Below are 5,325 nucleotides of genomic sequence, written 5' to 3'. Positions count from 1 at the left end.
TTCCATTCAGCCACTCTTTCATCATCTCCTCAATGAGGTGGTCTCAAAAGTTGCAGTTACAACACACATAGGGCGCACCGCACCAAAGGGCGCACCGCACATTTTGAGGGAAAAAAAAGACGTTTAAGTGCGCCTTATAGTCGTGAAAATACGGTATTTACATATATATACATATATATATGTATATATGTATACATACATATATATGATATATATACACATATATATATGTATATATGTATATATATATATACATATATACATATATATGTATATATATGTATATATATGTATATATACGAATATATACATATATATACATATATATATAAATATAGATGTTATGTAAAAATCTTGCAATGGCACATCATTTTACTTTACTACTCAAATCAAGAAGGTTTTACTTTTAGTTTAGTTTCTCCGATGTGGGGAGACTGATTACCATTTTCTGCTCAACAATAACAAACATAAACAGTTGAATTCAATGAAGTCTGTAAATATCAGATCCAAATCAAATTATTAAATCTCTTCTTAAAGCGATGAAGATTTAAAAAAAAAAATCCTATACCCCATCGTTGGGGACGGTAGAGGTTCTACACCAGTGGTAACCATCAGGTAGATTACTAATCCCTTTTTTAAAGGCAGTGCTGACCAATTATTACCTTGCAAGCAAGATGAAATGCAGTGACGTGAATAATGTCGACCCGTCAACCAGAGGTGGAAGGCTGAAGCAAAACAAACATGGCTGCACCAGTTTTAGCTGGAATACCTTCAATTTATTTTTCAAAGACGTGCAAAAGGACCCAGTTTGTGCCTTTGAGAATGGGAAAGTTGTTTGGGGCATTCCTCCCAACCGGATTTGGTAAGAGTTTGATTTATCAGTTAAATCCACTAGCTGTGAAACAAATGAAGAATGTGATTGGTCACAGCGTCTGCTGTATCAGAACTGTAACGAATGTCCCTCTCTTTCCACAGGAATATTTTCCAGGTGATAGTGTAGAATTCAAATTGGACTACATGCATCAATGTGGCTTATGCCAGGTAAGGCCGAGACAGTGGCACCGATCACAACTCAATACATAACAAAAAAATTCATCAGACTAATTTAAAACATGTACAAAACCATGGATTTTATTTCCAAACCCTTGGTGCAAGAGTTTTAACTGACCTATTGAAACCAGTTCCTTTCATTTCCAGTCTTTTAGTAAATTGTTTCATGCTGTGGAGGCAGAATAGTGAAATTCAGGCAGCTTCTGTGCAGATATTTGGCACAGACAGGAACAGTGATTCTTGTAATTGCAAAGAATAGAGTCTAACCGCTTTTGGTTGAATAAATTCATACAGACATGAGGAGAGCTGACGTATAGCCTTAGAAATGAACATACCAATGAGAGTATATGATTCTCCATTGCTGGCCAGCCCACACGTGTGTACAGTTCACTGTGGAGTGTGCGTACAATTTGTTATAAACCTTAATAAGGCAAAAGATTGTACTTTTTAAAAAAGCAGAGTATTTATTGATATTTTTTTGCTGTTGTTTTTAGGCATCTTTACAAGGAGTGCAAAAAAATTAAGCTGGTACTGTAATTTACCCCTCTTTTTTTCCTCTGGCAGGCAGAAGAAATGAACAACAGCACCTCCCCGAGGACCCACACTTGGCTTCACTAATTCATTCAAACAAGCATTTCATTTCTCTAACACTCATCAGATGAGACATCGACTCTCCACTCAACACATCAACTGTCACAATCCTCAAGATGTCCCAGCTATTCCAGACAAGCTCTCTGCACGGTCTGGAAACCGGCTGTCACCTTGCAACCCTCCAGACCCAAAGAACAAGCAAACAGTTTGGGCGGAGGTGCCGAAATTAGCAGCAGAGATCTGACATTTAGGCCTTTTACACGATTGTGAAAGTGCGTCCATCCCTCTGTGTCACAACACTCGACTGCATCTGTTAGCTGCTTAGCGAACCAGGCTGGGAGACATCAATCTCCTCAGCCTCCCTCTCCATCAATTCCCTCTGCTTCCAGCTCTGCTGACCTGAAGGCAGCTGAACCTTTAAAAGATTCCTCCACCAGCATACATCTGTTTTTATGCAGTCAGCTAGTATTTTAAAGTTTGATAACTCCTCTATGATACCTAATTTGAGCATTTTCCTTCTTCTGCTTCCGTTAAAAACCCATTTTCTGCAGAGAAGATGCTCCTATCTGTTGGTTGGTAAAGGCCAGGCTATCTGCCAAAAACTCAGCTCCAGAGACGGAAACAGAGCTCTTCTTGTTCCGTCTGAATTCCATCATCCAGCAGGGCCCTGCAGATCTAAATGCACCCCCCCACCCCTTCCTCCCTACAACAGCAGCCGCAGCATATAAATGCGCCCCATTCTTCTTGCAGTGTGTGCATTTATTTGTGTGTCATGCTCTCATGGCCGTGGCGTTTCCTGCAGGGTGCCTTTGAGTGAAAAAAGCAGCAAATGAAGGGAAGCTCATATTAAGTTGAGGAATGATTCAGCTGTTGAAGGGAGCTTTTTGTTCCTCCTTCTGTGTGTGCTTTCTCTAGTAGATGTTCCTCCATTGTGAATAGTTTCGTGCTCCTTTTTGCAACAGTTAGGGAAAAGCATGCTGACTAGACCACATTAATTAATGTTTCTTTGCATGGGCTGAGCTTTGAACTCTGCGTGCAATAAGGCACAGAGATGAGCTCAGCTTAATTAAAGGTACAGCAGATGCATTTTCTCTTAGTTTTAACAGAAAAGCTCGCCTGCAGAGAGCATGCATGCTCCTGTTATTTGGAATTTCCTCAATTCCAAAACATAGAGGTGACCAATGTCAGTTTTAAACTCACACTCAGATTTGTTCTTTAAGAGATTTTTGGCATTATTTTTGATGAAAAATTAGTGTGTGAATCTAATCCTACCTGTTAATATCAGTTCCACTGCTGCAGGTATGGAGTGCTCCTCTTCCTCCTCCTCCACAAAAAAAAAAGTCAGCCAAAAAAGTGCTTCTTTCAAAAAATTAATTAATAAATAAAATAAAACGGTCTAAAAAAAAAAAAAGCATTAAATTAAACATGCAAAATTGGGACAGTCGTTTCTCAATCCATCTGCAGGTGGGACCCCATGTTAAAACAGAAATTATAGAGTCTCTACAGCCTTATAAAGATACACCAGATCCGAGCAGAGGCAGACAAGCCTCACTCGGCTTGGCTTCTTCCTCAATAGATCCTTATATAAATTTTTAAATTGTCACGTTGATCAGAAAGCATGATGCATGTTTTAGCATCTTAAAAAAAATCCATTATAATAATCTTTATCATTACTGCCTCTTGTGCAGGAAGTATCACCTGAGCAGAGCAGTCTGCGGTTATAACTCCCCCTTTAGTCAGTCATTAGCGGTAAATCCACGGTAAATTCCCTTCAGAGAGGAGCACCGACTGAAGGTTTGATGGAGCTGATCACAGCGGACGCTCAGCTGGAGACGCTCCGGTTGTTGCAGGAGGATGCTGCCGCTGCTGCTGCTGCTGAGGATGCCGCGACCGCTCCGGCTCCGCGAACGAGCGCAGCCTCGCAGGCAGGCGCGCCCCCGCCGCCGCGGTGTCACCCTGGCAACGCTTTCTTCTGACCTCAATACGGTCCGCGATTCCTATCAGTTTGTTTCTTGTCGCTTTTAACAGTAGAGCCGGTCGCTCTGCGCACTTTCAGGTGGCTGGAAGAGGAAGGGAATTAAAGCTGACTAGGTTTTATTTTAATTCTTTATTTCCCTTCCGCCATACCTCCCCTCCTCTCATCCACGCGCATCCATCTGCATCAGCGTGACGTCAGAGGATGTTTAAAAACACGTACGTCCATTTTATTTATTTATTTATTTATTTGTATCCTTGTTTTTACTACCTCATATTATTGTGCATATGACGAGATGCATTTAAATGTATCACATGTGTTTCCTGGTTGTATCTTTAGTGAATCAACTTCAACCAATTTTTTATCTATTCCTTGTCATATTTTAATTAATTTATACAAAAAAGTATTAAATATAATTTTGAGTACTTAAACACATCAGAAAAAAAGATACACAATTACCAGGGAGGCATTTAGGAGATGTAGGTCCGTGCATAATATGAGCCATATGGGCAGCTACCCAGGGCAGCATGAGGCTGGGGTTAACCAATAAAAATCCTTAATGGTCGGTTGCTGGTTGAGCTTGTTTTTTAATCATTTTAAACTGTGCTGTTAACACCTCAGACTGTATTTTATACCACCTTAGGATTAAAAGTACTTTTTGCATTCGGCTCGGTTAGGGGGCAGCAGAAGAAGAAGCTCGCCAAGGGTGTTCTGTTCTGTTTATATCCTGCAAATTGGAAGACTGCCTTTAAAAAATATTTATATCCATACAAAAAAAAATAAAAAAGAACACCAACAGCTTGGGCTTCAGGGTCTAATTTGTCATATTGTCATTTTTTTTAAGTTTACAGCAGGGGTCACCAACCTTTTTAAGGTTGAGGGCTACTTCATGGCTACCGAGTCATAGGAAGGGCTACCAATACTGATCTATGAACTGGAGGGATCAGTGTTCACCTACAGTAAATCGCATCCATAAGAAACTAATTTTTATTCTTATTTTATTCTTTTATTCATTTCTAATTTTCTTTTTAATATTGTCATTTTGAAACCACTGAAATATGATGAAATAGTTAACATAATGAAATAATACATAAATAAACTTAACCCACTGAGTGAGTTGTTCTGTTTTCAGAAGACGAAGAGGGCACCCCATGTGGTCCTTGAGGGCTTCTTGGTGCCCGCGGGCACCGCGTTGGTGACCCCTGGTTTACAGTATAATGTACGTACTTACAACTACAAACGTTAGTTGCTTCTGCAAAAAAGAAGTTGGTCACTGTGTTCCCATTTTCTTCCTCTAAGTGTGTGAAAAAGAACAAGTGCACAAAATAAATGCTAATGATTACAAGGAAAGAAACACTTAAAAAAATGTACTTCACCTTAAATGTTTACACATAGTACATTTCTCCCAGGCATCCTTATAGGCCCTGACCACACAAAAATGAGTATTTTGCACAACAGAGATTTCAAGCTGCCGTTACACCTTCCACATACAGGGGCTCTAAATGAGAAACAAATTGATTAAAACACATTAAAGTGTAGAAAGTGGTAGATCAGTGGTAGGGCGGATGCATTATTTGCAAAGGCAGTAGTTTTCTGTGCAGTTGTACCAGGTTTGATTCGCAACCCATTTTGCTGATAAATAGTTGCTCCCTCCAAAATACCAATAGTGTCACAAAAAGTAAAGAAATCACATTTTATGTATCAATTCA

General features: G+C 39.7%; 1 long non-coding RNA gene across 1 annotated transcript in view; it reads right to left on the bottom strand.

Moving 5' to 3' along the window:
- The window catches only part of LOC107084112, a 57,816-nt gene extending 54,037 nt beyond the window's left edge, over nt 1–3,779 (bottom strand). Inside the window, exon 1 of the long non-coding RNA XR_001481207.1 lies at nt 2,914–3,779. This is a non-coding gene — a long non-coding RNA (uncharacterized LOC107084112). The remainder of the gene's footprint in view (nt 1–2,913) is intronic.
- Nucleotides 3,780–5,325: the final 1,546 nt, after the last annotated feature.

Source organism: Cyprinodon variegatus, unplaced genomic scaffold (assembly GCF_000732505.1).
Source record: "Cyprinodon variegatus isolate N-32 unplaced genomic scaffold, C_variegatus-1.0 Scaffold92, whole genome shotgun sequence".
Lineage (NCBI taxonomy): Eukaryota > Metazoa > Chordata > Actinopteri > Cyprinodontiformes > Cyprinodontidae > Cyprinodon > Cyprinodon variegatus.
This window is presented reverse-complemented; position numbering and strand designations above follow the sequence as displayed.